Source organism: Ambystoma mexicanum, chromosome 13, assembly GCF_040938575.1.
Source record: "Ambystoma mexicanum isolate Mex_15411 chromosome 13, UKY_AmexF1_1, whole genome shotgun sequence".
Taxonomy (NCBI): Eukaryota; Metazoa; Chordata; class Amphibia; order Caudata; family Ambystomatidae; genus Ambystoma; species Ambystoma mexicanum.
In genome coordinates, this window is record NC_090938.1 from 382456968 (window position 1) to 382470234 (window position 13267).

The following is a 13267-nucleotide window of genomic DNA, read 5'->3' on the forward strand; positions in this document are numbered from 1 at the left end:
GGAAGGACTTTGAATTGGAAAAGCCCTATCAGCGTTGAAAATGCAGTCTTTTCCTTATCTGGCCCATATACAGGAACTTGCCTATGCCCTTTGGTTAAATCTAGGGTGGATAGAAAGATGGTTGCTCTGAGTTTATCAATTAGGTCATCGATGCGTGGCATGGGATAAGCATCAAAGTCCGAAATGGCGTTAACTTGATGGAAGTCTATGCAGAATCTCGAGGAACGGTCAGGTTTAGTGACCAACACGTTAGGAGAGGACAATGGACTTGAAGAAGGCTCGATAATATTGGCTTTTAACATTTTGTTGACTTCCTCAATCACTATCTGTTTACAAGCATCTGGGAGTCTATAAGGTTTTACATTAACCACTTTACCTTTAGCTGTTCTAATATAGTGATATGTGTCTTTTACTCTTCCTGGTTTTTCTGAGAATACATCAGGAAATTATACTACAACATATTTTAGATCTTCTTGTTGGATAGATAACTCGGGAGGAATTAAGTCAAAGTTATCCATCTATTCGGGAACCAGACAGGCTAGTACTTTGGCATGGGTTGCTGACGGGTTCTCCTTCCACTTTTTCCAAGAGATTTACGTGATACAAATCAACCTTCTGTTTTCTGTCCGGTTGGGCTACTTTATAAGTACAGGTTCCTGTTCATTCTACTATCTCATGAAGTCCGTGCCACTTGGAGACAAGTTTGTTTTCTGAGGTGGGCAAGAGGACTAGTACTTTTTATCCTATGGGGAATGAACTAAAGTTAACTTTTTTGTCATAAGTGGATTTTATTTTGGTGCTGGGCCTTTTCCGTAGTACAAAACTAAGTCTCGAACCAATTTCATATATTTTCACATTCTGGTGGCGGTCTGCGCGATGGGAATGGGGGCCTCATCTCATTCTTCCCATGTTTCCCATGTTTCCCGGAGCATGTCTAGGACATCTCTGGGCTCTCTATAATAGAGTAGTTCAAAAGGAGAGAAACCTGTGGAAGCCTGAGGCCTTTTCCTTACGGCAAATAGTGCCCACAGGATCATTTGGTCCCAGTCTTTCCTGCCCTTTTCTACCAATGTTTCTAAAATTAGCTTCAGGGTTTTGTTGAATCATTTTTTTTTTAAACGGTTTTTATTATTTTTTAAAACAAACAAACAATACAAACCAAACTGGCAGCGCTTTTTGCAACAATCACATGAACATCAATTAGTCAAGACCACTGCTCCCCAATCCCTCCCCCCTCAAGAGCTTGTTTGTCCTTCTCATTCCGTATCTGCTGCGTGTGGCAGGGTATTGTCTCTTTCCGAGGCTGCAGAGTCCGTTATTGTTCCAAACAGTCCTGCTATTAATACTCTACATGCCATCAGGGTACCCACTTCTTCTTCCCCAAATATGCCACATGCCTCCTGCCATACCACCGTTTCAGCCTCTGCCTATTTCTGTAATTCCCGCCACCATACCTCCACCTGTGGCTTATGGCACTGCTTCCATCCCATGGCAATCCTTCGTTTTTGTCATGATGCCTACCTCCAAGGAGCCAGGTCCGACCCAGCAACCCCAGAGGCAGGCATCATTTCCCCCAGGGGAGTGCCAGCGGGCCCAAGCTGGGGCCCTTTGGACGCAGTCCTGGCGCCTTAGGCGCCAGGCTCATGTTGGACCTCTGTCCTGGCGCCTTAGGCGCCAGGTTCATAAAGCTAGACATGTGTTCAAGTGTTTTAATGTGCACTTACCTGATGCAGACCATGCTGCCACATCCAGGCCCTCTTGAGGCCTGAATGGAACTACTTTACCTGTGGGACTACTTTCCACCCGGGTGTGGTCGGGGAAGGATACATACCTGATCGGAGGAAGGATACACACTTGGGACTTCTTCCAAAGCTATTTAAACCACACCCGATCAGCAACTCACGCTTCGCGTTGTTCTGCTCCTCGCAGCTGGACGCTCACTGTGTCAGCTCCTGCATCTGGACTTCAGCCACGCCTGTCAGCATCCTGGGTCACCTGCAAAGGGAGACAAGAGACCTTACCAGCTAAATCTGCACCACGGAGACTTCACCGACGATCCTGAAAGGGAAGACATTATTTTTTAAAAGCATTTCGTTACGATCGCTGCAGCGCTGCATTTCACTCACCTTTCCTGGGTTCCTCCAACTTCAGCAGCAATCATCCGGATACACAGCCACTTCCCGGAGCTTAGAGAAAAAGACAAGAATAAGAGGTGAGAGAAGGAAGGGAATAAGACTTACCTGTTGGGTAATTCCCATTTCATTTCGGGTCTTGCCGCTTCCAGGCATTTTCCGGACCCCGGCCCCTATTGGGAAAAAAGACAAAGACATTGAATGAGCGTATGCAAAGACAGTTCCCGAGCGCTCATCCAGAACTAACCTGCCATTTACTGGAACTGCACGTTTCACTTCGGGTCGGCGCCATATCTCCGGCATTCCGAACCCCGGCCCCTAAGGGGAAAAAAGACATAAGCATTAGCGCTTGCTGCAAAAAGACAATGAACATTATTATTAAGCTTGGACTTTTGAACTTGCAACAGAACTTTTACAGAGCCTTACCTGAATAGTCAAGCTTACCTGAACTCCCATCAATCCTCAATCCAGTGAAGTAACTGGGTTTCAACACGCCCCTGCATCAGAAGCAGGATGGAGAGCTCATCCTTCCTGACCCTAAGGTGAGACTTCACGGGGAATCGTGGAAGGGTATTGTGGAGGGTTGGAAGAGAGTGGGAGGCTTGAGCATAACTCAGTCAGTAGGTAATACTCCCTTTTCACGCACAGGGGAATATTCCTGCGAGCCGGAGAAGCCAGAGTAGAGGGTCCTTCCTGTCCATCTTCAGAGTCCAGCGCTTCACCATTGAAGAAGCATCAGCACTTGAAGCCACACCTGCGCCTCCGTGGGAATCAGGTGAGTGTTACAGAACGCGAAGCCTACCCACAATTTCCCACCCGGGCGCTATGGAGACTTCCGAGACTGACCAGCTGGCCCAGCTTTTGGGGGAATTACGGGCAGAGGTGCACTCAGCCCGCCAGGAGGCTAACGCTCTCAAAAGAGAACTGATCTTATCCAAGGAAAGAACAGATGACCTAGCCAAAAGGTTATTACAGGCCCAGGCAGGGCACACTCCTTTACCTAATTCCGGAGACATTTCCACATCAATGGGTTTGAGTAACCCGGTACAAATTAATCTACCTGGACACATGCCTTTGGCCCCGTCTGAACGTTTTGCGGGGGATCCCAAGAAATATACTGTCTTTATGAACCAATGTCGTTTACACTTTCTATGCAGACCCGGAGCCTTCCCTAACGACCAGACCAAGGTAGCCTTTATACTATCTTACCTCAGTGGCAGTGCTGCCGATTGGTCTATTCCATTGGTAAATCAGGATGATCCCATTCTCCAGAATTTTCAGGGCTTCCAGGCCAGCATGGAAAGATTGTTCGCTCGACACTCTCAAGGACAGGCCCTTGATAACGAACTGCTATCCTTACGACAAGGTAATCAGGATCTTCTGTCCTACATAGCCACCTTTAACAGACTGGTTGTGGAAACCGGATGGCCAGAAAGCAAAAGGATCACATTGTTTCATCGAGGCCTGTGCGGAGAGCTTAAGGATGTTCTAGCTCAGATAGTAAACCCACCCCAGGTCTGCGCAGACTACATTGACTTGGTGGTTCAACTTGATCACAGACTTCAAAATAGTAAAGCAGATTGGTTCAAGTATGAAAACCGAGCACCGATCAAAACCCACGCTAACTCCAAGAGTACCGACGTATCTGAACCTATGCAAATCAGTGGTGTTAAAGGACCATTAACGCAGAAAGAACGAGAGAGAAGGCGGCAAATGCAACTTTGTCTGTATTGCGGGACTTCCGGTCACTTTCTTCGAAATTGACCCGTTAAACCACTTAAGAAGGTGGTTGGAGCTACTGATAACGAATTAGTGACACCTGATTCGGGAAACGACCTAGCCCGGCAATCGTAGGGGTCCGCTTGCCGAGCTTGAAAACTAACTCTTTGACCTCGCATTTTGTCATGCCAATGGTGCTCGTGGACCCAAAACAGCCTCAGCAGTTGCATGCTATAAAAGCATACATCGACAGTGGAGCTATTGGAAATTACATAGACCGTGAATTGGCTTCCAGGATTAAGCTTCCTCTCCGCCCGAAAGTAACCCAAGATGTCATTACTACAGTAGATGGAACCGAAATAGCCTCAGGGCCTGTAACGCATTCCACTGTTGAAGTGACACTGGTGGGTCAGGATGGACATCGGGAAGCTATCGTGTTTGATGTGATCAAGGCCCCACAATTTCAAGTAATTCTTGGAATTCCTTGGTTAGAAACACATAATCCCAGAATAGACTGGCGAGCAAAGAAGATAAGTTTTCCTGATTGTGAACCAACTTGTTATCCAAGAAATTCAGCTCTGGGTCTAGCCTCAGCAACTTCCACCCCTGTACAGCTACCGTCAGAATACCAAGAATTCCAAGACGTTTTTCAGAAAGAACAGGCTAACACGTTACCTCCCCATCGGTCTTATGATTGCCAAATAGATCTGGTACCCAATGCTCAACTACCTTGTAGTAGGATTTATGCTCTTATGGAACCTGAGAACCTGCATTTGCGTCAGTATTTAGATCAGTACCTAGCCAATGGTTTTATTCGCCCGTCCAAGTCTCCTGTCTCTTCAGCTCTGTTCTTCGTGCCGAAAAAAGAAGGCGACCTTAGAACGTGTATAGACTATCGCGCCTTAAATCAAATAACGATTAAGAATCGTTATCCTCTGCCCTTGATCCCTGAGCTTATCGACCAGGTGAAAGACGCTTGTGTGTACACCAAGTTAGATCTCCGAGGAGCTTATCACCTTGTGCGCATAAAAGAAGGCGACGAATGGAAGACTGCATTCCGCACCAAGTTTGGGCTCTTCGAATATCAGGTGATGCCCTTCGGTTTGTGCAATGCACCTGCCGCCTTTCAGTACTTTATGAATGATGTTCTTCGGGAACTTATCGATGTCTGTGTCATTGTTTACATTGACGACATCCTGGTGTACTCTTCTTCAGAATCTGATCACAGAATACATGTTAGGGCAGTTCTTGAGAAACTGCGCCAGCACAGACTATTTGCAAAACTCGAAAAATGTGTTTTTCATACCACAGAAGTTGAGTTTCTCGGATTCATCCTGACACCTCAAGGAGTCCGAATGGACTCGTGAAAGGTGGACGCCATCCTCAAATGGCCATCTCCAATCTCGGTGAAGGGAGTTCAGAGCATGCTCGGCTTTGCCAATTTCTATCGGATTCATCCCGGAATTCTCCCGAACAGTCCAACCCATCACCGCTCTCCTAAAGAAAAACAAATGCTTCGAATGGACTCTTGAGGCCGAACAAGCCTTCCAGGACCTGAAAACCAAATTCACCTCTGCACCTGTATTGAAGCACCCGCACCCAGATCTCCCGTACATAGTGGAAACCGATGCATCCAGTTCGGCCATGGGAGCTGTCCTGTCGCAAAGAGACCCAAAAACTAACCAACTACACCCAGTGGTCCTTTGGTCCAGAAAATGTTCTCCTCCTGAAATCAACTACGCAATTACCGATAAAGAGTTACTGGCCATCAAATCTGCTTTCAAGGCTTGGCGTCACTACCTTCTCGGGGCAAGACACACCATCACCGTAATTACGGACCACAGAAACTTACAATATTTAAAAACGGCCAAAGCTCAATCTTCACGACAACTCCGATGGGCTCTATTCTTTGCAGAATTTGATTTTGTAATTACCTATCGCCCTGGCTGCAAGAATGGAAAAGCGGACGCCTGATCCCGGATTGGCATGGAAGAACCTAATTCGAGCTTAGAACCTGTGCCCATCATACCTGAGCAAAGAATCTTAGGCTTAACTTCATTGCAAACTATTGAGGATATCCAAACACAAGTAAAACAACTTCTAGACTCTTCAACCTTACTGGAATGGAGTCAAAAGGGTCCTCATTACACCATTAAGGATGACTTACCCTACTTCCAGGAGCTGTTGTTTCTGCCAAGTAAAGAATTGCAAGAACTTGTTATTGCCCATCATCATGAATCTTTAATGGAAGGACACCCTGGTATCGCTAAAACGGAGGAAAAAATCAAACGCCACTTCTGGTGGCCTTCTTGGAGAAAAGACATAAAGTCTTTTGTACTGTCTTGTGGAATTTGCGCCCAAAACAAGGATCAAAAGAAAAGGCCAGCCGGCCTACTTCAACCCTTGGATATTCCACTGGCGCCATGGCACACCCTTTCAATGGACTTTATAACAGATCTGCCTCCTTGTGCTGGTTACAACACAATCCTTGTAATTGTGGACCTATTCTCCAAAATGGCCCACTTTATCCCTTTAAAGGGTCTGCCTTCAGCTTCCACCTTGGCCAAGGAATTCCTGGAGAATATAGTTCGCATACATGGTTTCCCTTCCATATTAGTCTCGGATCGTGGAAAACAATTTATCTCACATTTTTGGAAGAAGTGTTGCCAACTAGCACAAATAGATGTGTGGTTATCCACCAGCCACCACCCCCAGACCGACGGACAAACCGAGAGAACCAATCAGACTCTCGAGCAATATCTTCGGTGCATGTTACACCAATCCGAGTTAAATTGGAAAGACATCCTTTGGATCGCAGAATATGCATACAACAATTCAGTGCATTCTGGAACCGGACAAACCCCCTTTTATACTTTGTATGGTCACCATCCTCGGACCTCTGACCTAGATCCACCTCTGACCCTGGAAATGCCCGCAGTAAATCATCTGCATTCCACAATAACCAGAGCCTTCAAAGAAGCTGCGACTCATTTACAGCAAGCCAAGAAAAAGTATAAAGAAAACGCTGATTTGCACCGAAGTAAAACTCCTCCTTACCAAGTAGGAGACCAGGTATGGCTAGCAACTAAACATTTACCCCTCAAGGGCCCGCGAACCTTCAATCCCAGATTCATAGGACCTTATCCCATCAAAGCTATAATCAACCCAGTGTCCTTTAAACTGGATCTACCGTCCAACATGCGTATTCATCCAGTTTTTCATGCATCACTTTTGAAGCCAGTACAACCAGGAACCCGATTGTCCAAGCCTCCAGATCCAGTTCAAATTGAAGGGGAATTAGAATTCGAAGTTAAAGACATTTTAGACTCCAAGGGGGTAAAGTCGAAACTCTTCTATCTTGTTGACTGGAAGGGATATGGACCTCAGGAGAGATCGTGGGAGCCTAGTAACCATGTCCACGCACCTCGATTAGTACAAAGGTTTCACCGGAGATTTCCGAACAAGCCCAAACCCCCGGAGGGAAGAACCTTGGGAGGGGCCTTGAGGGGGGGTACTGTCATGATGCCTACCTCCAAGGAGCCAGGTCCGACCCAGCAACCCCAGAGGCAGGCATCATTTCCCCCAGGGGCGTGCCAGCGGGCCCAAGCTGGGGCCCTTTGGACGCAGTCCTGGCGCCTTAGGCGCCAGGCTCATGTTGGACCTCTGTCCTGGCGCCTTAGGCGCCAGGCTCATAAAGCTAGACATGTGTTCAAGTGTTTTAATGTGCACTTACCTGATGCAGACCATGCTGCCACATCCAGGCCCTCTTGAGGCCTGAATGGAACTACTTTACCTGTGGGACTACTTTCCACCCGGGTGTGGTCGAGGAAGGATACATACCTGATCGGAGGAAGGATATGTAGCATCACCACACTTGGGACTTCTCCCCAAAGCTATTTAAACCACACCCGATCAGCAACTCACGCTTTGCGTTGTTCTGCTCCTCGCAGCTGGACGCTCACCGTGTCAGCTCCTGCATCTGGACTTCAGCCACGCCTGTCAGCATCCTGGGTCACCTGCAAAGGGAGACAAGAGACCTTACCAGCTAAAAACTGCACCACTGAGACATCACCGACGATCCTGAAAGGGAAGACATTATTTTTTTAAAGCATTTTGTTACGATCGCTGCAGCGCTGCATTTCACTCACCTTTCCTGGGTTCCTCCATCTTCAGCAGCGATCATTCGGGTACACAGCCACTTCCCAGAGACTAGAGAAAAAGACAAGAATAAGAGGTGAGAGAAGGAAGGGAATAAGACTTACCTGTTGGGTCATTCCCATTTCATTTCGGGTCTTGCCGCTTCCAGGCATTTTCCGGACCCCGGCCCCTATTGGGAAAGAAGACAAAGACATTGAATGAGCGTATGCAAAGACAGTTCCCGAGCGCTCATCCAGAACTAACCTGCCATTTACCGGAAGTGAAGCTGCACGTTTCACTTCGGGTCGGCGCCATATCTCCGGCATTCCGAACCCCGGCCCCTAAGGGGAAAAAAGACATAAGCATTAGCGCTTGCTGCAAAAAGACAATGAACATTATTATTAAGCTTGTACTTTTGAACTTGCAACAGAACTTTTACAGAGCCTTACCTGAATAGTCAAGCTTACCTGAACTCCCATCAATCCTCAATCCAGTGAAGTAACTGGGTTTCAACGCGCCCCTGCATCAGAAGCAGGATGGAGAGCTCATCCTTCCTGACCCTAAGGTGAGACTTCACGGGGAATCGTGGAAGGGTATCGTGGAGGGTTGGAAGAGAGTGGGAGGCTTGAGCATAACTCAGTCAGTAGGTAATACTCCCTTTTCACGCACAGGGGAATATTCCTGCGAGCCGGAGAAGCCAGAGTAGAGGGCCCTTCCTGTCCATCACTTGAAGCCAGACCTGCGCCTCCGTGGGAATCAGGTGAGCGTTACAGTTTTGCGAGCACATATGCCAAGTCCTTCAATTTCCCAACATGTTTAAGTTTCCGTGGTCTGGGAAACCCTCCCAACAGGCAGGCCCAAGCCGTGTCTATAATGAGCGTGACCCCTTTGTCCGCTAGTTTTTGCGCCACTTCTCCCCAGAAACTCTCAATCACTGAGCAAGACCAAAACATTTGGGTCATATCAGCATTTTCCTTATCGCATTTTGGGCACGCTTGTCGTCCCGCATTTACAAATTTCGATATTCTCATCGGGGTCATGTAAGCTCTGTGCGTTATATACAAATGTATTTGTTGTAATCTGGCATTTCTTGACACATTCTTGTGGTATCCATAGCACGCTCCCACATCCCATCTTCCATCTGTGCTCCCACCTCTGTTTCCCAATCCAACCTCAAATGAGTCAATTCCTTCCCAACCCGGGTCATCACCATCTCATACAATCTGGAGATCTCATGCCCCCCTTCTGATATGTCATATATTGTCCCCATAGTGGCAACTGGTTCCTCCGCCAATACAGTCTCAGGCCAGATTTTACGAATATTCTGCACCAGCCTTAGGTACGTGACATACTGGCCCCTATGCAAGCCCGCCTCTTCCCCTAGTCCTTCAAAATCTCTAATGGCTCCCTCTTGCCAGACATCCCCCAATGTAACCAGCCCGACCGACTCCCAGTAGGTCCTGATTATCATCCTTAGTTGTTTATCTCCCCCTGCCAAAGCAATCAACGGCACCTGCGGGGAACACGGGTACGGGTCCTCCATCATTCGACATACTCTACGCCACATCTTCCACCCCATCAACATCATTCCCGGGCGCTCCTTCATTTCTGACCTAGGCAACCAAATAATTTCCTTCAGGTAGAATGGAGTGCAATCCTGTCCAAACAGCCTAAATTCGGGAGTTACCTCGTCAGAGAGCCATTTGACCACATATTGCAACTGACCAGCCACATAATAGGCCTCAACATTAGGCAGCTTAATACCCCCCTTTTCATGGAAATTCTGAAACTTCCATAGTGCCACTCTATTCCGAGTGCCATGCCATAGGAAGTCTCTGCACATACTATTCAGCTTGGCAAAAAACTTCTTAGATATCATGTACGGGATATTGCTGAAAAAATGTAAGAGCCTGGGCAGAACCCCCATTTTGAGCATCGCTCCCCGTCCCATCATCGCCAACGGCAACTTCTCCCAAAACTTCATGCTTGTACGGATTTTTCCCACAGCCACCTCGGTGTTATGCAAATGTTCCTCCTGTACCGTGTGATACACATCTATGCCGAGGTAGCGGAAGGAACCAACCGCCCATGGTATCGGCAACACTGGCAACCGCTCCGGGGTTCACCGCTATGCCAGACAGTTCTGCATACCTTTCCATTACCTCCAGAATATACTGAAGATTTTCCTCTGGATATTTCAAATATAATAGCAAATCGTCAGCATACAGAGATATTAGGTGTTTCTCTCCCCCTACCTCAATGCCTATCATGTCATATTGTTGCCGAAGGTACACTGCCAGGGGCTCCAGGGCCAGAATATATAACATCGGGGACCAGGGGCACCCTTGTCTGGTGCCTCTGCTAAGCTGCCACCTCTCGGATATCACCGCTCTTGTGCGTAACCTAGCCAGCGGCTCACTGTACAGCAACTTCGCCCATCTGACATACCCCAGCCCCATCCCGTATTCCTTCAGGGCCTCCAGCAACCACGACCACCTGACTGAGTCGAAAGCTTTGACTGCATCTAGGGACACAACCGCCATTTCACCCTCGCTCTCGCTCCCCCATTCAATCACCCGGTGGAGTCGCCTATAGTTGTGGGTTATATTTCTGTTGGGGACATAACCTGTTTGGTCCGGGTGTATCAATTTACTAATAACTCTCTGCAATCTATTAGCCAGGACCACCGTCACTATCTTGCCGTCCTGGTTCAGCATTGACAAGGGCCTATAGGAGCCGCAGCTATGCCCTGGTTTGTTGGGCTTAGGGAGCGGTATTATTATCGCTTCTCTAAGCGATTCCGGCAACCGGCCCACCTCAAACGATTCATTAAGCATTTCTAGCATGGGGGGGAGTACCTCCTCTCTACATGCTTTATAAAATTTGCTAGGGAGTCCGTCCGCACCCGGGGTCTTACTGGTGGGCAGCTGCCTCACCACCTCCTCCAGTTCCTCCAAAGTAATCGGTGCATCCAGCTCCTCTCTTTCTTCGGCACTAATCTTAGGTAATCCCATATCTCTTAAAGTTTCCCTTATCTCCTCTCGGCTCCCCCCCCTTTGTCCTCATATGGTGCCCTGTAATAATATAAGAATGCCTCATTGACTCCTTCTTGGGTGTTCGCTACCTCTCCATCCTCTCTGGTTATCGTCCTAATCAGGGGTGTAGGGGTTTCCCTCTTGTATAGCCACGCCAAGGGACGGCCCATTTTATCCCCACCTGCATGCTGTCTCTCAACATACTTCTTATAGTTGAGGTTGCAGAGCCTTTCTCAAAGTTCTGCACACTGCTGCTGTAGTTTAAGTACTGGCTGTGCATCTCCCCCTCCCCTATTGAGTTCCCGTTCCAGTTCATCCTCAGCTTCCCCTAACTCCGTTAGGACCCCACCCTGCAGGCCCTTTGATTTAGCAATGGCAGCACCCCGCAATACCACCTTAAAGGCTTCCCAGAGCGTGCCTGCCGAATCCACACTGCCAGCGTTCTCTTCGAAATAATGTGTGATCTCGTCCCTGATATCCTCTCTGAAGACCGGATCCTTGAGCGCCTCAGCCCGGAGGCACCACGTCGGTATCCACGCTCTGGGGCGGCAGTACTGCCAGCCCAGGACCAGAGGCGAGTGATCCGACAGGACCCTCGCTTTGTATTCTATTTGGGTGGTCTCTACCACCACATCTGGCATGGCAAAAAAATAATCAAGTCTTGTATGCAGCTGTTGCGGGGCTGAGTAATGCGAATACTGTTCCTCATTAGGATGTTTCAGCCTCCAAACATCTGCCAGCCCGAAGTCGTCGAGCAGTGTCCGCAATGCCCTGGCCGCTGGGGTGGGCCTATCAATCTTATCATCAGATCTGTCTACCCTGGGGTTCAGCACACAATTAAAATCCCCTCCCCAAATAACCGCCCCACCCACGCACGCACCCAGGTTGGTACACAGTGTCCTAAAATATGCCGCCGTGTTTTGATTGGGGGCATACGTGTTTACAATTCACACCTCCTTATTCTCCACCAGTGCCTTCAATATGACCATACTCCCCTCTGTATCCACCACCTCTTGTGTAAGTTGGAGCGGAACGTGCGGTGCCACCCAGACCAACACTCCCCTAGCGTAGGCAGAATACGGTGAGCCCACTACAATACCTCTCCACTTCTTCCCCACCAGTTCCAGCTTTTCCCAAGTCAGATGCGTCTCCTGCAACAGTGCAATATCAATCTTCTGTCTTTTCAAATACATCATGACCTTGTTCCTCTTTAAGTAACTATTGAGTCCCCTGACATTCCACGTTACGATCTTAAGATCCCCCATAGCTCATAAGTATCTTCCCCCCTTCCGTGCAGCAAACCCCACCTGCCACGCGATGCAGATACAGCCCTCTGGCTTTTTCTTGTAGCCTCATGTACAAACTCGAACTCCCCATAACTATACACACCCTAAACTCCCCACTTCCCTCCCCACCCTCTACCCATCCCTTCCCCAACACCACACTCCCCAACTGCTGCTCAGCTCCATCCATGGAACTCAGGCACCCCCACATATTAGCCCTGCAAGCACCAAACAATGCCCAGAGCTCAGTAGGGTGAAGTCGCCCTAATGGCCACTTACCTAAAGTTACTGAGTGGGGTAAAGAGATCCGCTCTGCAAGGCTCCCCTAAATACAGCAATAGTCACAGTGCTCATAATATATTGTGCAACAGTCTGACCTTCTCTGCTTAAGGCCGCTCAAATGACTATAATCAAGTCCCAGAGACCTATTCCGCGCCATCTTGTAGCACCCTCCTCGTGCACTACTTATCTCCTCCATCTCCTCTTCCCGTCCGAACGTCAGGCTCCTGGGGACATCCCTGCGTGTCGAGCCATCCCATGGCATCCTCCGGAGTCTCGAAAAACAAAGTCTTGTGTTTGAGAAAAACCTTCAATTTCGCTGGGTACAGCAACATGTATTTGTAGCCCGCCTCTCTCAATCTCTGCTTTACTGTCCCAAAGCTCATGTGGCTATGCTGCACAGTCAGGTTATAGTCCGCGTAGGGCGTTATGGTTGCCGCTCCTCGTGTAATCGTTCCTCCCTTGCAGAAGTGTTCTAGTATCCTCTCCCGGTCCCGGTAATTAAGGATTTTGGCAATTACTGGCCTAGGTGGGTTTCCCGGCTGCGGCCTCCTTGTTAGAGCTCCATGCGCACGTTCCACAGCGAATCCTTGAGATAAGGCTCCTCCGGGTATCTCCTGCAACAGCATAGATTCGATGAACTCCGTGGGATCGTGGCCCTCCGATCCCTCTGGCAGGCCCA

The 13267-nt window shown here is 48.5% G+C and overlaps 1 long non-coding RNA gene across 3 annotated transcripts in view; it reads left to right on the forward strand.

The window, feature by feature from the left end:
- The window catches only part of LOC138521233 (uncharacterized), a 522572-nt gene that overhangs the window by 424127 nt on the left and 85178 nt on the right, over positions 1 to 13267 (forward strand). The gene's annotated exons all lie outside the window — the stretch shown is intronic.